This window comes from Dendropsophus ebraccatus, chromosome 6, assembly GCF_027789765.1.
Source record: "Dendropsophus ebraccatus isolate aDenEbr1 chromosome 6, aDenEbr1.pat, whole genome shotgun sequence".
Classification (NCBI taxonomy): domain Eukaryota; kingdom Metazoa; phylum Chordata; class Amphibia; order Anura; family Hylidae; genus Dendropsophus; species Dendropsophus ebraccatus.
Genome location: NC_091459.1, coordinates 4,735,951 through 4,759,023, shown reverse-complemented (window position 1 = coordinate 4,759,023; position 23,073 = coordinate 4,735,951). Strand labels below are relative to the sequence as shown.

Here is a 23,073-nt window from a genome sequence, read left to right as displayed (position 1 = left end):
GGATGATGGGGGTGATAGAGGAGGTGAGGGGATGATGGGGGTGATAGAGGAGGTGAGGGGATGATGGGGGTGATAGAGGAGGTGAGGGGATGATAGAGGAGGTGAGGGGATGATGGGGGTGATAGAGGAGGTGAGGGGATGATAGAGGAGGTGAGGGGGTGACAGAGGAGGGGATGATGGGGGTGATAGAGGAGGTGAGGGGATGATGGGGGTGATAGAGGAGGTGAGGGGATGATAGAGGAGGTGAGGGGGTGACAGAGGAGGGGATGATGGGGGTGATAGAGGAGGTGAGGGGATGATGGGGGTGATAGAGGAGGTGAGGGGATGATAGAGGAGGTGAGGGGGTGACAGAGGAGGGGATGATGGGGGTGACAGAGGAGGGGATGATGGGGGTGATAGAGGAGGTGAGGGGATGATGGGGCATCGGGGGGTCTAATCGGGGCAGAAAAATCCTATTCAGACCTGAGAGGGATCCGGGCAGCTGTCAGTGAACCGTGCCGGCGAGGACTGGTGGTGCGCGGGGCTCCCCCGCTCCGGGCTGTGACAGGAGTGGAATGCGGCCTGGGAGATGGGGCAGCCCCGGCGTCCACCGCCCGCCGCTGTTTCCACCTGGTGGCCCTGGACGCCGGGGCTGCCCCATCTCCCAGGCCGCATTCCACTCCTGTCACAGCCCGGAGCGGGGGAGCCCCGCGCACCACCAGTCCTCGCCGGCCCGGTTCACTGACAGCTGCCCGGATCCCTCTCAGGTCTGAATAGGATTTTTCTGCCCCGATTAGACCCCCCGATGCCCCATCATCCCCTCACCTCCTCTCTGCCCCCATCACCATCGTGATGCCGGCGCTCTCGGGTCCGGCAACCGCAGGGGGGGACAGCATGCAGCAGACGCTGCTGTGCCCTGCTCCCCCTGCCATCAGCCTTACTCTCTCCATCTTCCCCCCGCAGCATCTCCAAGCCCGTTCCCCCACAGAACGCTGCTGAGCTGCTGCTGGGGGAAAGAAGGAGAGAGCTGCGGTGACTGGTGCCGGGACATTGCTGGGTGATGTCCCGGCACCCAAAGCAAAAGTTTAGCAAATTTCTCCCCCTCCGGCGGGGGGCGGGGGTGGAGAGAGAGCTGCACACAGTTCTCCTGTCCACTCACTGTGCGGTCTCTCTCTCCTCCCCGGTTCTCGGGCTGGGACCTCAAGAAAATGGCGCCGCCACCCGCCCCATGTACTGTAGCTGTGTACTGCGCATGTCTATGCACATGCGCAGTACACAGTGACGGAGCCTCCAGTGAAGTGAACCAGACGGACTCCGTCGGTTCACTTCAATGATGTGGAGGTGCCGTATAGTGTCTGTGTGTGTGTCGTGAAATGACGTCACACACAGACACTATAAACATGGCAGCCCCCTGTGCAGCAATACATTTTAGAAAAAAATACTGAAACACTACATTAAAAAAAAAAAAAACATCCTACAGACTTATTTATACTTATTACTTTTCATTAAAAAATTATCAAAAATGTGACACTGTCCCTTTAAGGAGAAATATTACCTTAGAAAATGTTATTTGGAAACTGATTATAGCAGCATTATAGTACACCCAGCATTATGTCTGTGAATAAAAAAAAAACTAACAGAACCATGTGTTACTGAAGATCATCCCCGGAGCCGCACGCTTCATTGGGTGAACTGAGAGGTTCTCTGCGGCCGCTATTCAATGAATAGCGGCCACAGAAAACTGACATGTCAGGTGTGGCCAGATGGAATAACGTCCGGAGTGTATACTATGGAGGAGATTTATGAAAGGGTGTAAATATGCACCTGGTGTAAACTGCCCACAGCAACCAATCACAGATCAGCTTTCAGCTCTGGTAGAATATAAGAGGAGCTGTGATTGGTTGCTGTGGGCAGTTTACACCAGGTGTAGATTTACACCCTTTCATAAATCTCCCCTTATGCATACCCACTCCACCCGGGATTTCGTTCATTCACAATACAACATTTGTTTTGTGTAAATCATGTGATTTACACAAAAAATACGTTGTGTGAACATGGCCTAAAGGGGTATTCCATTTAAACAGAACTTTTGATGTGTTGCTGCCCATGGTGAGACTAAGGCTGCATTCACATGTTCCGGGAAGTTGTCCGTGCTCACAGATCCGTGCGCACGGACAATTTTACAGCCCATTGCTTTCTATTGGGCTATTCAGATGTTCCGTGATTTCACGGATCCGTGATCCGTTCCGTTAAAAAATAGGACATGTCATTACTCGGAACGGATGCACGGAAAGGATTCCCCATAGAAATCAATGAGATCCGTGTTTTTCACGGATGTACACGGATGTGACATCCGTGTTCATCCGTGAAAAACACGGATGTGATGTAATCAATTTAATTTAAAATGCTTTAACACAGATCGATGAAAAAAACGGACACGGATACAAAACGGATGCAAAACAGATGAAAAACGGACTGTTTTGCACGGATCACGGAGGTAGCTGCCGGACCACAATCATGGACCGGGAAAAACCCTGAACGTGTGAATGCAGCCTAACAATTCCTTCTATACTTGAAAGAATTGTTAGTCTCACCATGGGCAGCAACATATCAAAATATCTCTTTAAGTGGAGTACCCCTTTAACTCTGTGGATTGCAGGGTTATTGATGGTTGCCATAGCAGCAGGAGGTTATATCATGTACAGAAGCCTGTGAGGTTGATCCGCAGGCCGGGTCTCACAGGCTGTAACTGGCAGTGTAATACTGATGATTGCACCTTCAAATCCCTTAAAGGGGTAATCTGACCAAAGAAGGCAACTGTTGTTTTGCTCCACTAATGTTATATAACACATAAATATACTCTATACTGCTTCCGGCTGCATAGTACTATATTTTCTGCACTCACTGTGACTGGAATCAATAGGAAAATACGTCCATCGTGTCACACTGGTTACGTCAGGGGACCATCGTGCAGTGTTCTTGGAGTGTCAGAGCGTGTAAGAGGCTTGTGCAGTGTCCCAGAGCGGGTGTGGCCCCTGCTATGTTCTTGCCCACCTGTAGTGAGGTAACTTCATATAGGACCCTCTGGGTGAAGGGGATCTGCACTCCATCTACATTTTCTATTTCTACTTGTATTTCCTATTTCTGCCTGCACTTCCTATTTTCTGCCACTTGGTGTCACTGTTTCCTGTACACCATATGCACAGCTGAAGGAGATATCTGTTGTAAGGGTTAATTATAACTGTTGGTTGTTGCTGTGTCAGACACTGTCAGGTGATTCTGCTGTAACCAATCGGTGAGCTGGGTACCACACACCACACCCACCTATCACAGGCAAGTATACAGGGCCTTCCAGTGCAGTTCTGCCCAATCACAGAACAGGATATTTACTGAGGTAAAGAGACAGTTGGAGCCAGTTATTGCTGGGGAGTGTAGTCCATAGCAGCATGCAGTGCTAAAGCCTTACCAGGGGCAACTACCTAAGAAGGGACACACCTGGCCTGCCCCTGGGGTGACCATTACTTTAGGAAGTCCTCATACTATCTGGACCATCCCCCGGGGAGCAAAGTTCTCTAAATCCCCGAACTCCATTGATCTTCGCTTTGCTAGAGTATACTAGAGTATTCTTGAGCGGTTAGCTGCTCCCCGGTTGTATAGGCCCGGGGTCCGTGTTGCCAGTCCTGGTACTCTGTGATCTCTTCTGGCAATAGGCGGTATTTCTCCCAACCATGAGTACAGGTTATTCTCCCAAAAAGTCCTCTTTAGGGCCCCATTCACAAGTCCTGAAAATGTGTCCAGATTTTTGGACCCATAGGAATACATTAGTCATGGACACCCTTCACGGTCAAGTACCCATCTCAAAGGATGAGCTGAAAAACAAAAATGTTCTGGAATATAGCATGTCCTTCTTACTGCACGGTGAAGGCTCTAAAAAAAAGCTACCAATAAAAATTACAGCTCCTTCCACAAAAAAAACAAGCTCTAATACAACCCCGTAATCCCAAAATTAATGAAGTGTTTTTTTTGTTTTTGTTTTTTTTTATAGGGTTATCCCATGGCGACAGTTTGACAAATCAAGTGAAAAGATGATAAGTGATTGGCGGTGGTCTGACTGATGACAGAAATGTAAGTGCCCCTCTGAGAATGGAGATGTACACTAGTATGCAGCTTCACTCACACTGACTGCTCAAGCGCTGTATTCCGCTATTTTTGACAAATTTTGTAGAGCAGAGCAGCAGTGCATGCAATGTTAAAGGGGTATTCCACTGAAACATAACTTCTGACATGTTGCTGCCCATGGTGAGACTAACAATTCCTTCCATACATGTTATTATCTATTCAGTCTCCTTCCCCCAATTCTCAGCTGCTGCTTTCTGCTGAAGACACAAAAATCTGTGTGTGAGCTTTTCTCTGTAACAATCTGCAATAGCCCACGGGCCGAAGCCTGGGGCACTGTTAGTGATGCAACCCCCCCACACCCCTAAAATGTAACTTTTATTGTAACTATATTAAAAGCAGTGAAATCAAGTTAAAACTATGATGCTAGGTGGATATGTCAATCACTGGATCCTAACCTGATCCATATTGTTATATATTATTGCAGTGACAGGATCAGGTTAGGATCCAGTGATTGAATTATCCACCTAGCATCGCAGTTTTAGGCAATGTTTACTCAACTTGGGTTAAGTACTAATCACGGCCGTTGTTGCCGATTTGCAACACAGCAGTGATTAATATTTAACTTACATTGTGCTGCAGCTCGAGGGAATCCTGGCTGGAGTGTTTAGACATAGTACATACATACATACACGTGGTATATACTCTGGCCGGGATCGCTAGCGGCCATGCAAAAAACTAACGTCAGTTTTCTGTGGCCGCTATTCATTGAAGGCAGGCATTGATTCTAATGGAACTGAATCACAGAGTGCAGGCGATATTGCCACACTGGGGGTCGGTGGATCTGCCCCCAGTACTCCTGGCCGGGCCGGTGCCCAGAAATAGACCAATGCCGAGTGCAGGAATCGGGCAGCGGTTCAAAAAAAGGACCACACCACCGACCTCCCTGCCCCAGCACTGATCCATTAAAGTAAAAAAGCAGCAATGTATCTGATGGTCCATGTGCTTTAGGTATATCCTCATCCTACAATATGAAACCTTACTTTTGCATAAACACTGTAATATATCCGGGTTATTTTATAGTGTTTCCTTATTGCTTTTCTCTTTCACTTACCATAACAAAGCTTCATTGTAATCCCCTTAGATTCTGCTGGTCTGTTGTTACCTACTTTACCAGCAGGTGGTGCTATAAGAAAGTCTCCTAACAGCAATTTAGTTCAAGTAGAGTTAAATTTGTGTATGTGAAGCCGTCATGTGTGTTTTTGAAGTTGATTTGCTCAGATACATATTTTTTCTTTGCTTTCTTCTTCTTTTCTTTATAGTTGGGATGTACCAAATCACAGCCTAGGAGATAATTTGAGAGGACAGATGGAGGGGGGTGCTATAGCTTAGCTTAGAGGGTCTGCAACTATTTTGTGGGGACAATGCCAGGGTAGCTATCTAGTGTGCGGTGGGCATAGCTGCTACCAGGTGTCATGGCATCTATTAAGGATGTGATGAGAAGGACAGCAGAGGAATGGGGGCTGCATGTGTCTCCAAGCGCAGGGCCTTTTCATGTGGTCCTAGTGTTGCAACGGTGAGGCGCGGGGAGTTGTAGTGGACTCCCTACCGGGTCAGCTTGTACAGTGGTGTGGTAGCTGGGTGCGTCTAGGGTCACTTGGGCAATTGTCTCAGTAGCCTGGAGTGGTATAGGACCCACCCCGGACAGTCTGGCGCCTCACCAGCACAAAAAAGAGATCACCCCAAGTGTGCAGGTGTGTGGGTGCGGGAGTCCAACGCTTAGAATAAAAATAAACAGTTTACTTGTAGGAGCTTAGTGCAATACAACAGTACTTTGGCAGGAAAACGGTTCCGTGCAATACGAGGAAGCAATCTTGCAGTTGATGTACAGTCATGGCTAAAATTTTTGAGAATGACACAAATCTTCTATTTTCCCATGATCCTCTGCCCTCTGGTTTTTATGTGTGTTTGTCAGATGTTTTTATCACATACAGAAATATAATTGAAATCATATTATGAGTAACAAAAGCTTATACTGACAGCTAGAATGAGTTACTGCAGCAAGTCTATAATATTTGCAGTGTTTCGCCTTCTTCTTCAGGACCTCTGCAATTCTCCCCGGATGCTGTCAATCAACTTCTGGACCAAATCCTGACTGATAGTCGTCCATTCTTGCACAATCAATGCTTGCATTTTGTCAGAATGTGTTGGTTTTTGTTTGTCCACTCGTCTCTTGATGATTGACCACAAGTTCTCAATGGGATTAAGATCTGGGGAGTTTCCAGGCCAAGGACCCAAAATCTCTATTTTTTGTTCCCGGAGCCATTTAGTTATCACCTTTGCTTTATGGCAGGGTGCTCCATCATGCTGGAAAAGGCATTGTTGATGGCCAAACTGCTCTTGGACGGTTGGGAGAAGTTGCTCTTGGAGGACATTCTGGTACCATTCTTTATTCATGGCCGTGTTTTTAGGCAAGACTGTGAGAGAGCAGATTCCCTTGGCTGAGAAGCAACCCCACACATGGTTTCAGGATGCCGGTTACAGTTGGCATGAGACAAGACTGGTGGTAGCGCTCACCTCGTCTTCTCCCAATAAGCTGTTTTCCAGATGTCCCAAACAATCGGAAAGGGGATTCATCAGAGAAAATGACTTTACCCCAGACCTCAGCAGTCCACTCCCTGGACCTTTCCCCCAGTCCTCAGCAGTCCACTCCCTGGACCTTTTGCAGAATATCAGTCTGTCCCTGATGTTTTATCTGGAGAGAAGTGGCTTCTTTGCTGCCCTCCTTGAGACCAGGCCTTGCTCCAAGAGTCTCCGCCTCACAGTGCACAGTGCAGATGCCCTTACACCTGCCTGCTGCCATTCCTGAGCAAACTCTGCACTGCTGGTAGCCCCATCCTGCAGCTGACCACACTTATAAGAGACGGTCCTGGCGCTTGCTGGTCTTTCTTGGGCGCCCTGGAGCCTTTTTGGCAACAATGGAACCTCTCTCCTTGAAGTTCTTGATGATGCGATAGATTGGTGACTGAGGTGCAATCTTTCTAGCTGCGATACTCTTCCCTGTTCGGCCATTTTTGTGCAGTGCAATGATGACTGCACGTGTTTCTTTAGAGATAACCATGGTTAACAGAAGAGAAACAATGATACCAAGCACCAGCCTCCTTTTAAAGTGTCCAGTGGTGTCATTCTTACTTAATCATGACAGATTGATCTCCAGCCCTGTCCTCATCAACACCCACACCTGTGTTAATGGAGCAATCACTGAAACGATGTTAGCTGGTCCTTGTAAGGCAGGGCTGCAATGATGGTGAAATGTGTTTTGGGGGATAAAGTTCATTTTCTAGGCAAATATTGACTTTGCAAGTAACTGCTGTTAAGCTGATCACTCTTTATAACATTCTGAATTACAGTATATGCAAATTGCCATTTTAAAAAACTGAAGCAGTAGACTTTGTAAACATTTATATTTGCATCATACTCAAAACTTTTGGCCATGCCTGTAGAGAGGAGCTTTTGAGAGGAGAGTTTTGTAGAAGAGAGAGTAAAGGAGAGAGAGAGGGTGCCTAAAGGCCATCGTCCAATTTAGTAGTGTACTCTGCCTGGAAAAGTTGGAGGGGTGTAGAACAGATATAGAGAACACTCGTACTCACGTATAGACTTCAGTCTGACCACCTTCTTCCCTACAGTTGCAAGCTAATCATCCTGTCAGGGTAGTACAAGCCTCAGGCCTAGTTATCTGGGCTAAACAGACTCCACAGACTTCCCAGTCGTCCTACACTGCACAGTGTAATACGTAGACTTTCCATAACTTTGTTCCACTGGGGTCAGTTCCTGTGACTGCTGATGTAACTATCCCTGCATGTTTACAGAGGTTCCTGGCATGGACAAGGGGATCCCTGTGTGGCTCCTCTCCCCTTTGTACTTCCTTAGCACTACATAGTGGTTGTGTTTCTCATAAAGAAAGATCTGTGGCTGGCTTGGTTGTATCCCTGTCAGAGGACCTGACCTAAGCCAGGTCCTGGCTTGGCTTCAGCAGAGACTTGTCTGTGTTGTTTCCTCTCACACTAACTCCAGACAACTGGGAACTAACTCCTTCCTACAGGGGTCTGTCTAAACCTGCCTGTGATTGGTGGAGGCTGTGTGTGGAGAGAAAGCAGAGCATAGGATAGAGAAAGGAGGGAAAGCACCTGCACCTGTGAGTGGGTAAAGAACAACATGTGACATACAACAGGTTAACCCTTAGCCTCCTTCAGCCGTACATAAAAAAAACCAACAAGTGCTTTAGTGACCCCTAGCACGATCCGGCCTACCCCTTCTAATCATTATCAAGGTAGGGGGGCAGCTGGATCGGGGCTAGGGGGCAGTAGCCACACCCCCAGTGCTCCTAACAGCTTACCGGGCAGAGGATTTTAGAGTAGACTGTGCATGGAGGTCGCCAAGGATGAAGGTAACATACATACCCTCATTCTCAGCGCCCTGTGCCCACTAAGGAGCTATCAGCAGCTTAGATTCGTCCAAACTGCTGATAGTTCCCCTTTAAGATTAATCATCTAGATATCATCTCTTTATTGCACCGTATTATAAACATCCTTTCCCCTGTACGACCGGCGTCACACATCGCAGTCTTCGAGCCACAAAATTTTATGATGAATTCAACTACTTACTAAAACAGACAACAGCACAGACTGATCTCTTTCCTATTCTGTAACCCTTACTGATCCTCCTGTCTGGATCAGCGTTGCTTTCTGGATCAGCGTTGCTATGCTTTCTTATTACGTTATTTCTTTTGAGTATTTTAGTGATTTCTTCTCCTGGTGTTCTTCATGCATTCTTATTAGGAGTCACTTATACTGAGAGCGGGCAGGTGGTGGTAAGGACAGATTCACAGCTACCACATGGCTATTACTTGGTAATGGACGGTATTTTGCTTTTATTTTGATTTGATTCCAGGTATTAATAACTGTGTTGGTGACATTAGTGGGGCTCATTGTGGGGGGCTCATTGTGGGGGGCTCATTGTGGGGGGCTCATTGTGGGGCTCATTGTGGGGCTCATTGTGGAGGGCTCATTGTGGGGCTCATTGTGGGGGGCTCATTGTGGGGCTCATTGTGGGGGGCTCATTGTGGGGGGCTCATTGTGGGGCTCATTGTGGAGGGCTCATTGTGGGGGGCTCATTGTGGGGGGCTCATTGTGGAGCTCATTGTGGGGGGCTCATTGTGGAGCTCATTGTGGAGCTAATTGTGGGGGGCTCATTGTGGAGCTCATTGTGGGGGGCTCATTGTGGGGCTCATTGTGGGGCTCATTGTGGAGGGCTCATTGTGGGGGGCTCATTGTGGGGCTCATTGTGGAGCTCATTGTGGAGCTAATTGTGGGGGGCTCATTGTGGGGCTTATTGTGGAGCTCATTATGGGGCTCATTGTGGGGGGCTCATTGTGGGGGGCTCATTGTGGGGGGCTCATTGTGTGGAGCTCATTGTGGGGCTCATTGTGGAGCTCATTGTGGGGCTCATTGTGGGGGGCTCATTGTGGGGCTCATTGTGGAGCTCATTGTGGGGCTTATTGTGGAGCTCATTGTGGGGGGCTCATTGTGGGGCTCATTGTGGGGGGCTCATTGTGTGGGGCTCATTGTGGGGGGCTCATTGTGGGGGGCTCATTGTGGAGCTCATTGTGGGGCTCATTGTGGAGCTCATTATGGGGCTCATTGTGGGGGGCTCATTGTGGGGGGCTCATTGTGGGGGGCTCATTGTGGAGCTCATTGTGGGGCTCATTGTGGAGCTCATTGTGGAGCTCATTGTGGGGGCTCATTGTGGGGGGCTCATTGTGGGGCTCATTATGGGGCTCATTGTGGGGGGCTCATTGTGGGGGGCTCATTGTGGGGGGCTCATTGTGGAGCTCATTGTGGGGCTCATTGTGGAGCTCATTGTGGAGCTCATTGTGGGGGCTCATTGTGGGGGGCTCATTGTGGGGGGCTCATTGTGGGGCTCATTGTGGAGCTCATTGTGGGGCTCATTGTGGAGCTCATTGTGGAGCTCATTGTGGGGCTCATTGTGGGGCTCATTGTGGGGCTCATTGTGGAGCTCATTGTGGGGGGCTCATTGTGGAGCTCATTGTGGGGCTCATTGTGGAGCTCATTATGGGGCTCATTGTGGGGGGCTCATTGTGTGGAGCTCATTGTGGGGCTCATTGTGAGGCTCATTGTGGAGCACATTGTGGAGCTCATTGTGGAGCTCATTGTGGGGGGCTCATTGTGGAGCTCATTGTGGGGCTCATTGTGGGGGGCTCATTGTGGGGCTCATTGTGGGGGGCTCATTGTGGGGCTCATTGTGGGGGGCTCATTGTGTGGAGCTCATTGTGGGGCTCATTGTGGAGCTCATTGTGGAGGGCTCATTGTGCGTGTATCTTGCAGCTCTTGGCTCCAGCAGACAGACCTTCGTCTTCCCTCCATTATTTATTAGTTCATTAAGTTCAGTAGTGAAGTTTATTCATTCGCTGCGATTTTTGCTGCTTTATTGGTTATTTACTTTGAGTATTTATTTTATAACATATTTCATTGCAGAATAAAAAGAGAACGTGGTTTAGATTCATTTACTGCTCTACTGAAAGCTTAGAGCCATAAGATCTGTATCTGTAGGTGTTCATATACATAGCAATCACAAACCCAATGAGGCTCCTATACACAACTACATGACAAAGCTTTAAAGGGACGGTGTCACCTAAATTTTCTGTTACTGATTGGAGTCAGATACTAAAACTTGTTATGGGGGCGGCCATATTGCCTTGACTGTTCTTAACAGCTTTTAGTGACATGCTTTACAACAAGACTCATGGACATAGACGACAATAGACAGACTCTGTCCCCTTGAGATGAATGTGAGACATTACTGAGCGCGCTCTGTGACCTGTAAAGAGGTCATTCCACAGAGAGCTGCTATTGTCTCCTCTATCTACTGGTGTCACATGACGCTGCAATGCTGTACAGATCACTTTACTGCAGCCTCCTCTTATCACCACAGAGACAACAGGAAGCCTCAGCTTTGTTTTAGCCCCAGTGGTGAGAATGAAAACTGCAAGATATCAGGATTATTATATAATATAGATAGAAAAATGGAAAATTTGAAAAATGTCACCAAAAATTCTTAAAAAAATAAGTTTAACGTAAAACCATTATTTAAACAATAAGGGGGAGATTTATCAAAGGGTGTAAAATTTAGACTGGTGCAAACTGCCCACAGCAACCAATCACAGCTCAGCTTTAGGCAGTGCTGAAAGGAAAGCTGAGCTGTGATTGGTTGCTGTGGGTAGTTTGCACCAGTCTAAATTTTACACCCTTTGATAAATCTCCCCCTAAGTCTTTTCTGATGAGATTGTCCCTGTTGCTCGGTCATGCTGCCCTATGTGAGAGCTGCATAAACTAAACAATCACTGCTACCTGCAATTGTCCGTAATGATTGACATTGGAGAACAATCTGAAGTCATTTAACCCATCTACGCACAAATAGTTCTGCGAAAAACTCTAAAACTCTATGGATGATAGCAGATAGTTAATATGAAAATGTAAGCAGATAAAGGGAATCTGGGGGTCGGGAGGAGATTAATAGTGATGTTTAGTTATTTCTAATGTTCTGTGCTGGTGGTTACTAACATAGGGAGCACAAGCCTCTTGTCAAAGGGGTAGTTCACCATTTTTCTTCTTTTAAAGCAACTAGTGCCAGAAAGTGCCAGAGATTTGTAATGTACTTAAAAAAAAAAATCCCAAGTATTCCAGTACTTATCAGCTGCTGTATGTCCTGCAGGAAGTGGTGTATTTTTTCCAGTCTGTAGAGCAGGAGAGGTTTTCTATGAGGATTTGCTGCTACTCTGGACGGTTCCTGACATGGACAGAGGGGGCAGCAGAGAGCACTGTGTCAGACTGGACAGAATACACCACTTCCTGCAGGACATACAGCAGCTGATAAGTACTGGAATACTTGGAATTTTTTTAAGTACATTACAAATCTCTGGCCCTTTCTGGCACTAGTTGCCTTAAAAGAAAAAAAAATGGTGAACTACCCCTTTAACAAGAGGCTTGTGCTCCCTATGCACTGTATTTTCTGGCCCCTGACTTTTTAGATGATTTTCAGGGGTTCGTCTTATACGCCGCAGCAGGGTTTACTAGCTGGAGCCCTGCTGTGGTCAGGCAGGGGTTAACTGAAGTTGAAAAAAAAACCAACAACAATCAACTCACCTGTCACCCGTTCTTGGCAGCCGCATGTCTCCTGTCACTGCCTGAGCCGTAGGTCCCCAAAGCTCTCCCGGGCAGCCTAGTGTCAGATTGGAGAAGCTCGGAGACGCTCGGCTGCTGGGAGACCTTCGGGAGATTGGCAGAGGCTTCAGGGACTTACTGCGCCTCAGTCATTCTCCCGAATCTTTCCCAGCAGCCGAGTGTCTTTGAGCTTCTCCAATGAGACGCTTGGTTGCCCGGGAGAGCTTCAGGGACCTCCGGCACAAGTATTGTCACCATGGCTGCGCCAAAAATGGGAAGGGAGACGTGCGGCTGCCGGGAACGGATTACGGGTGAGTTGAATTGCCGGAAAATGTGGTACTGGAAGACTTGAGAATTATTAATAGAAGTAAATTACAAATCTCTGGCACCAGCTGATTTGAAAGAAAACATTTTTGGTGAACAATCCCTTTAAGACCCACCTGTATTAAATTGTATCATGCAGATGTATCCAACAATGTTAATCTAAAACACTAATCTTTTTTATTGATGAAAAGGAAAAAAAAGTTTTTTGTTTTTTTTTACATTTTTGGGGTTGCTAAAGGCTGTAAAAGGTAAGCGATGACAGTAACAGGTGGCGATCTCTTCTGCTCCCTCTTGCAGGTCCCCCATTACACAAGGTGTTGTATACTGTAGCATACTATGTTCTATTATAGCCTGTTCATAGCAATTGTTTAATTGTGTTTTGAATATGTCAATAACCTTGAAAGGGTTAATGTGCTCACGGTGTAGTTCCTAGTATTAGTGCTCTAGGGAATTCAGGTCTCATGCACATGACAAAGAGGGTGACGTTTCACACAAGTTGTAGATAGTTTGAGAGTGCTCAGCAGGGGGAGATTAGATGTCCCCTGTTCCCAGGCCGTCCACCCAACGTGAGTGGAACACCCGAGCACCCTGAGCATCCAGCACTGTTGAGTAGCCCAATACTCGATCAAGTGTAATACTTGAGTGGGCATCAAGGTCACCTCTGAATATCAACATACTTCTGGGCTCTTACTTTACCTTCAAGGGTGACTTTTGGACTTAAAGCGTGTCATTATATTGTACCCTGAACCATTCAGGAACTTTGTTAACTTGAGAGTGGATTTAAAGTGTACCTGTTTATATAACTTTCAAAATCTAACAGTAGATGTGATATAAAGCAAGTTTGCAATTTACATTCATTCATTATTTATTTTTGTTATCATGGAAGACATGGCACTTCCTGTGTTCTGACTTTTTTTTAAGAGTCTAAACACAGGAAGTCCCATGTTTCCCAGGTCATCTGTGCTCACAGAGAAGGCAGTGATGTGATTGATGGACACATTGAGCCGCTACCTTCTGTACTGGGCAAGACATTATGTGTTTAGTCTCTTTTTTTCAACCAACACAAGACTAAAAAGCTTTAGGAGACTGGACCCGGATACAGTAAGTATAGCTGTTATATAGCAGCCTTCAGGAGACTGGACCTGGATACAGTAAGTATAGCTGTTATATAGCTGCCTTCAGGAGACTGGACCTGGATACAGTAAGTATAGCTGTTATATAGCTGCCTTCAGGAGACTGGACCTGAACACAGTAAGTATAGCTGTTATATACAGTAGCTGCCTTCAGGAGACTGGACCTGGATACAGTAAGTATAGCTGTTATATAGCAGCCTTCAGGAGACTGGACCTGGATACAGTAAGTATAGCTGTTATATAGCTGCCCTCAGGAGACTGGACCTGGATACAGTAAGTATAGCTGTTATATAGCTGCCTTCAGGAGAATGGACCTGGATACAGTAAGTATAGCTGTTATATAGCTGCCTTCAGGAGACTGGACCTGGATACAGTAAGTATAGCTGTTATATAGCAGCCTTCAGGAGACTGGATCTGGATACAGTAAGTATAGCTGTTATATAGCAGCCTTCAGGAGACTGGTCCTGGATACAGTAAGTATAGCTGTTATATAGCAGCCTTCAGGAGACTGGACCTGGATACAGTAAGTATAGCTGTTATATAGCAGCCTTCAGGAGACTGGTCCTGGATACAGTAAGTATAGCTGTTATATAGCAGCCTTCAGAACACTGGGCCTGGATACAGTAAGTATAGCTGTTATATAGCAGCCTTCAGAACACTGGGCCTGGATACAGTAAGTATATCTGTTATATAGCTGCCTTCAGGAGACTGGACCTGGATACAGTAAGTATAGCTGTTATATAGCTGCCTTCAGGAGACTGGACCTGGATACAGTAAGTATAGCTGTTATATAGCAGCCTTCAGGAGACTGGACCTGGATACAGTAAGTATAGCTGTTATATAGCAGCCTTCAGGAGACTGGACCTGGATACAGTAAGTATAGCTGGTATATAGCAGCCTTCAGGAGACTTGACCTGGATACAGTAAGTATAGCTGTTATATAGCAGCCTTCAGGAGACTGGACCTGGATACAGTAAGTATAGCTGTTATATAGCAGCCTTCAGGAGACTGGACCTGCATACAGTAAGTATAGCTGTTATATAGCAGCCTTCAGGAGTAAGGACCTGGATACAGTAAGTATAGCTGTTATATAGCAGCCTTCAGGAGACTGGACCTGGATACAGTAAGTATAGCTGTTATATAGCTGCCTTCAGGAGACTGGATCTGGATACAGTAAGTATAGCTGCTATGCCCTGGCCCCTAGGGGCCACTCCGCAGTATAGATGGTGCTAACAGGCAGGAACCGGGGCAGCTGTAGGATATAGTGTTGTCACGGTTTAGGCACGAGGGTGATACAGCTGGAAACCGGGCTCCTGACCCTGCGGAAATACTGGGCATGCGATTCTTCGTTGTCCTTAGTCAGGGCACCAATTATCACACCAATGCCAAGGTTCAGAAACAACGGTAGTTGTATATTTATTGTAACGGTGGTAACTAGTAGCAACAGTCTCTCCGGATGCAACCGGGAATAAGGCAGACTTGAATAAAGCAGAATAATGGGTGATGCTGCAATAGGCTGTGAGAGTAGCGTGCTGAATGATGGGAGTAGTAGTGATACTGAAGTTGAGATGCTGGGTGGAATGAGACTTGAATGAAATACTTGCTTTTGATGATTAGAGAAGATGATAATGAGAGGAACTGAAGAATGACTGAAGAATCGACACCCAGATGAGAATCCTGAGACTTGAGACAGGAACACAGCCAGTGTACTGGAGCAGCAGAGCACACGCAGGCCTCTCTCTTAGCAGGAAGAGAGGATGAACACACAACCTATCCCCTTTGTGGTAGGGAATAGACTGAGGTAGCACAGGAAGTCACATGGTAAACCCCAGCCAAAGCTCGATGACCATTGGAGTTACCATGGAAGCAGGGCACAGTCACGTGACATCCAGCCATTGCATCATCACACCATTAGGCATATACAGAGAAATATACATGAGAAGTACCATACTTGAACACTAGGGGGCGACATAATACCATTAGACACTGATACCTGAATATACATGCAATAAATGAATGGAATAGCAGACCTGAATACTGAGAAGGGTAACGCAATACACGCAGTTTGCAGTGGACCATAGCTTTCCAGAACAGAACTGGTTGTAATAAAAGTATGAGCATAAGAAGGGCTGTTCTGGGACACTGCATAGCTGTTATATAGGAGCCTTCAGGAGACTGGACCTGGATACAGTAAGTATAGCTGTTATATAGCTGCCTTCAGGAGACTGGACCTGGATACAGTAAGTATAGCTGTTATATAGCAGCCTTCAGGAAACTGGACCTGGATACAGTAAGTATAGCTGTTATATAGCTGCTTTCAGGAGCCTGGACCTGGATACAGTAAGTATAGCTGTTATATAGCAGCCTTCAGAAGACTGGACCTGGATACAGTAAGTATAGCTGCCTTCAGGAGCCTGGACCTGGATACAGTAAGTATAGCTGTTATATAGCAGCCTTCAGGAGATTGCACCTGGATACAGTAAGTATAGCTGTTATATAGCATGTATTCAGGAGACTGGACCTGGATACAGTAAGTATAGCTGGTATATAGCAGCCTTCAGGAGACTGGACCTGGATACAGTAAGTATAGCTGTTACTGTATATAGCAGCCTTCAGGAGATTGGACCTGGATACAGTAAGTATAGCTGTTATATAGCAGCCTTCAGGAGACTGGACCTGTATTTCTGGTAAGTATAGCTTTGTTTTACAGCATGACGAAAAAAAAATTCAGAAGGTATATTGCAAACCTGTTTTATTTCACATAGGATTTTAAAATAAAATGCGATCTAGCCAACGAACGTCTAAAACAAAGGGGCTACAAACAGGGTACTATAACAAGAGCCAAAAATATAATCAAAAACAGAAACAGAAATGACCTGTTGGAGATAAAAAATCCCAGAAACCATACACATACAACTAACACAAATGCACCTGTAACTTTTTCTACTCAATACAGCATAGAATATAAAAAAAAATGTGGCCATCCTAAATAAAAACTTACCTCTATTAAGACAAGATGACACCTTGGCTGAAATTCTAGAAGGAGGACATCGATGCGTGGCCCGGAGGGGCCGCTCTCTGAAAGACTTATTATCCCCCAGCATGTACACCACAGAAGATGAAACTAAAAACAACAAAATTACAGGTAACTTCAAATGTGGTGTGAACAGGTGTCAAACCTGCAAATTTTTGGAAACTAAGAAAAATTTCACAGATAGTTCCAACAATGCAAATTACACGGTACGAGACTTTATTAATTGTAACAGCCACCATCTCGTCAACATAATAGAGTGCACCCTATGCAATCTAAAGTACGTAGGTTGCACCATCAGAACTTTAAAAAAACGCATAGGAGAACACTTGTTGAGCATCAGGGGTGGACTTGGACTCAACGCCTCCGGTGCCTCTAAACATTTTTTACAAACACATAGTGGCAATACAGCCAGTTTTATATGTTACGGCATAAAAAAAGTTCCTAACCCCAAAAGAGGAGGCGATTGGAGGAAAAAGCTTCTATACAAAGAAGCCGAATATATATTCCGTTTAAACACCAGAATGCCATATGGAATGAACTATAAAAACGATTTACTATATTATTATACTTAACTGTGTTCAGATTCTGCGTTTAGCCAATATGATCAGTCCCATAATCCGTTGACCAAACATGGTGTCTAGATAACATGATCAGTCACATGACTTGAACGAAACATGGTGTTCAGATAACATGATCAGACACATGACTCACCACGTAATAACGTGCAGGTCTAGAATCATTATTCTTCACATGAGTTCGCTACGTCGGCGCACATGATTGGCTGCCGCAACCTTTATAAGACATGATAGCTCATTTATTTTTACAACCATGATTAAGCGCCATGGCGCGAAACGCGTTGGTTTTAAACGTCATTTTAATAGCATAGATTAAAAGTTATGTTTTATTAGCTTACCTTTTTTGAATACATTGGAGTGCTGGATCGTATACCCTTCTCCTTTCGTCTTGCTCCTTCTGTGAATCCACGCCCGGCCGCGTTTGGGATCCGTGCACCCACCCATCCCCCTCCAACATACAGGGAACCTACTGTCCGCCATTTCCAGGTGAGCTGATCCAACTCTTCACTACCTCCAGCATTGTTCACTTGGCCGCAGGATCGAGACTCCCAGGAAAAATATCCACCAGGAGCACCATAACAACGAATTAATCAGGTATTGGACCGTATATTTTGCTCTTTTTTGTGGGATTTTTTAAATATAAGAAAATAATATTTTTTTGGACAGACAAATGATGAACTTGGTTACATATATATATAAAAACATTTTACTAAAGTAAAAAAATTTTTTTTGATACGTGAAATGACTGACATATCATTAACAGCAACAACATCCGCTGCAAATATAGATACATTGAGTACTACACAAAACATGGTTGCAGTTGCTGAACGCAGACGCAAACTTACCCAAGTCTTTGAGATCTTAAAAACTGATAACCCAGAATGCACAAATTTATTTGATAAATGGGAGAAATTACAATCCCAAGAACTTAGATTATGGTGGGACTACAACACCTTGAACACTTACCTTGAGAAAAACATGATCCCCAGAGGCTTACGCATATACAAAAACCCCACCACGGCACTTTCCGAGGAGTTTTTGTTTGAATGGGAAGAAGCCATCACCGACTGTTCAATTCGTCTAATAAAAATTATAATAAAACATGAAGGAATAAAATTAGCCGAATTAAAAATACAACTTGAAGAAACTAAACAAGCCTTACAACCATTTTCTTCCCTTGCTGAATATGAGGAATTGAACAACAAACTCAAAACAAAAATGCAAGATTTAGAAAACCAAATACTAGAAGTCAAAAAAACTAAGTTCCAAAGAGACAATACAGATTATACACTCAATCAGGTATACACATGGAAGAAATTCAGGGCACATAAACCTCGTTCCATCTTAAAAAAGGGAGGTGCTCAGCGAACCCCGGGTCATGTCAGCTTCTCCTCAATTGAACGGGATACAGTGGACACATCTGACTTTGACACGACATCAGATATTAGTCAAGATTCACCACCAAGACAGGAACCATCAAGGACAAATTACCAACATTACCCTAGGGGGGGTGCACGATCCCGACAACCCAATAGTTATACCAATAACCACACATGGAATCCAAATACAGGAACACAGGAACCAAGAAATGACACAAGATCTAATCAAACAAATGATCATACAATTAACCGTACATGGAATCCAAATCCAGGAGGACAGGGTTTCAGAGGCGGCACCACACAAAACAGACGAACCAATTGGGACACAAACAAAGACGTGAGCTACAATCCGCCTACAAAAAACGCATCAGGCGTGCGGGGAGGAAACATAAGCCAAGACAACATAATTCCTTCACAGGGGAGATACCCCGCACGCAAGAACCGCAGGAATCACCAATCTTAAGCACCGTTCAGACAAACACTACCCAAGAAATTATTACAAAACAAAATGGTGGTAGTCTAAATGAAGTCTCAGACACCAAATTATCAAACGTAGTGAATCTTTCCAAAACCATCCTAACTAAAGATGAAATTAAGATCCTATCCAAAGGTCTCACTTTTGTGCCAACAACACATTTCGACCTATTTGGAACTTTAGTCGACATAAATCGATTTGCACGACTTCTCACAGTCCGACGCCATTTTTTCAATACCCACATGGACACTCCAACAGATCCTCTTGGAGAGCTAAATATACGAACCAATAATTTTACAGATCTTCTATTCCAAGAACAAACCAACTTACAACAACTCATAGATTTGGAGTTCGAGGGACAGATCGAAGACACAACTTCCATTCATAGTGTTCCTATTAAACACTCCAATCCAGGATATTACCCCGTAAAATCACGAGTGGAAGCACTGGACCATTTCCAGAATTGCATGGAAAGGGATCTCAGGAAGTTAAAGGAGGAATTGGAAACCTTTCCCCCAAAGTCCAACATTACTTTTAGAGAACAACAAGCCATAAAATCCCTACAGGCCAATAAAAACATCATTCTAAGAATGGCGGATAAAGGGGGTAAAATTGTGGTGTTAGATAAAGAAATGTATTGCAAAATGGCTTACAACATATTAAACGACACCTCCACTTACAGAAAATTATCATCTAACCCCACCACCACATTCAAAACCAAGTTAGTAAACTTAATACAGGAAGGTGTTACTTTAGGGATAATAGATGAAAAACGTATGAAAGATCTTATCCCTGAACACCCCACTACCCCCATACTATATGGTTTACCGAAAATCCATAAAGGAGAAAACCCACCACCATTACGCCCAATTATTTCGGGTGTCGGATCGTTAAATGAAAAAGTTTGCGAATGGGTGGACGAGCTGTTACAAAATTTAGTCAAAAGAGTACCTGGTTACTTACAGGACAGTGGCACAGTCCTCAGAGCCTTTCAAAATTTTACATGGAACAAAGGAAACATGTGGCTCAGTTGTGATGTTATATCTTTATATCCTTCGATTCCACATGATCAAGCCATAACTGCACTTGCCCACCATCTATACAAATATAGCAACTACAGCCACGAGTTACGTGAATATATAATAGAAGTCACATTATTTCTGTTGAAACACAACTTTTTTTCCTTCAATGGAGAATTTTTTCTACAGACACAAGGAGCCCCTATGGGGGCGAAATTCTCACCTACACTCGCAGGATTATATGTTGCCTGGTGGGAAGAATTGTATATTTTTTCCCCTCAGAATGTCTTTTGCCATCACATCACGTGGAATGGTCGTTTTATTGACGACATTTTGATGGTGTGGACTGGAGGACAACAGGCGATGGAATCCTTTGTAGAATACATCAACAATAATCCTCATAATCTCCGTTTCACAGCTAATCTACAATCAACAGAAATATCCTTTTTGGACATATCATTAAAAGCACCAACAATTGGGAAATTAGTACAAACATCCCTATTCCGGAAAAGTACTGCTGGGAATACAATACTGCATGCAACAAGCAGCCACCCAGCACACACTTTAAAATCCATCCCGGTGGGTGAACTAACCAGAATTAAACGTGCATGCTCAGATGAACAGGATTTTAAAATAAAATGCGATCTAGCCAACGAACGTCTAAAACAAAGGGGCTACAAACAGGGTACTATAACAAGAGCCAAAAATATAATCAAAAACAGAAACAGAAATGACCTGTTGGAGATAAAAAATCCCAGAAACCATACACATACAACTAACACAAATGCACCTGTAACTTTTTCTACTCAATACAGCATAGAATATGAAACAATTGTGGCCATCCTAAATAAAAACTTACCTCTATTAAGACAAGATGACACCTTGGCTGAAATTCTAGAAGGAGGACATCGATGCGTGGCCCGGAGGGGCCGCTCTCTGAAAGACTTATTATCCCCCAGCATGTACACCACAGAAGATGAAACTAAAAACAACAAAATTACAGGTAACTTCAAATGTGGTGTGAACAGGTGTCAAACCTGCAAATTTTTGGAAACTAAGAAAAATTTCACAGATAGTTCCAACAATGCAAATTACACGGTACGAGACTTTATTAATTGTAACAGCCACCATCTCGTCTACATAATAGAGTGCACCCTATGCAATCTAAAGTACGTAGGTTGCACCATCAGAACTTTAAAAAAACGCATAGGAGAACACTTGTTGAGCATCAGGGGTGGACTTGGACTCAACGCCTCCGGTGCCTCTAAACATTTTTTACAAACACATAGTGGCAATACAGCCAGTTTTATATGTTACGGCATAAAAAAAGTTCCTAACCCCAAAAGAGGAGGCGATTGGAGGAAAAAGCTTCTATACAAAGAAGCCGAATATATATTCCGTTTAAACACCAGAATGCCATATGGAATGAACTATAAAAACGATTTACTATATTATTATACTTAACTGTGTTCAGATTCTGCGTTTAGCCAATATGATCAGTCCCATAATCCGTTGACCAAACATGGTGTCTAGATAACATGATCAGTCACATGACTTGAACGAAACATGGTGTTCAGATAACATGATCAGACACATGACTCACCACGTAATAACGTGCAGGTCTAGAATCATTATTCTTCACATGAGTTCGCTACGTCGGCGCACATGATTGGCTGCCGCAACCTTTATAAGACATGATAGCTCATTTATTTTTACAACCATGATTAAGCGCCATGGCGCGAAACGCGTTGGTTTTAAACGTCATTTTAATAGCATAGATTAAAAGTTATGTTTTATTAGCTTACCTTTTTTGAATACATTGGAGTGCTGGATCGTATACCCTTCTCCTTTCGTCTTGCTCCTTCTTTTATTTCACATACACTATTGATTTAAAATAGTCAACATTGAAGGCTTCATCCACAGAAAACAATGAAACTGGACTCATCTGACCATATTTCCATATGACCATCCTGATTACTTTTGAGTCAGTCAACATAAAAGTGACGACAAGTTCCCTTTAAACAATAATATTGTGATAACGGTTACATATGGCAGACAAGTATGTATTTTCTATAAAAGAGGAAATAAATAAACATCCAAAAGTGTGTTTCTAATCTATGTATTGTTTTTGCCTCCACCCGCGGTTCTGTAACCAGTGTCTCCCTTGGACCTTGCTTTCCTTATTATCATTAGGGTTAGAAAGCAAATGTAAGCTGCAGAGACATGGAGTGTAGCTGCTTTGTGATATGATCGCTGTCTGCAATGTTTTTCTTCTTATTCTTCATTCCATCATATTTTACTGTAATAATAACATCAAAGTATCCAGAGCTTCATGGGGGGTTATTTCCTTACAGTCATGTTTTTCTTTTGTGGACAGGGTTGGTCAAGGTCTTACCTCAAGGCTCACTATATTTTCTCTTCCTAGATTAAAATTTGAGGAGTGCCTTTAGTGGACTTAATATCTGGATTTAGCATCTGTTTACTCTGACCTGAATGTAACCTTAATGATAGATGCCGGGTGATGCTCAGAAACACTGCTGCGTCTGGACCTCGATCTGCATTCAATTACACCCCTGCAATGCATCTGGGCAACGCTGGAACACAGGTGGTTATAAAAGAACAGAACGGAAGCAGACCACCCATTCACAGGTCATGTCATCACTGAACACCAGGAACAATGTGTTCCATTCACTAAAGAGTACTGCAGACAGCTACAGTAACACAGCGTATAATGCAGAAGCTCTTCCTTTATTGATTTCACGATTAGTACAATTTGTGCAAATTAGGTGTTTAATGTGA

At 44.4% G+C, this 23,073-nt stretch overlaps 1 long non-coding RNA gene across 1 annotated transcript; it reads left to right on the top strand.

Annotated features, from left to right (window-relative positions):
* The first annotated feature begins 3,399 nt into the window (after positions 1 to 3,399).
* LOC138794610 (uncharacterized) lies at positions 3,400 to 22,873 on the top strand. The gene is made up of 3 exons (XR_011363473.1): positions 3,400 to 3,897; positions 4,025 to 4,104; positions 22,700 to 22,873. It is a non-coding gene; the product is annotated as an uncharacterized lncRNA (long non-coding RNA).
* Positions 22,874 to 23,073: the final 200 nt, after the last annotated feature.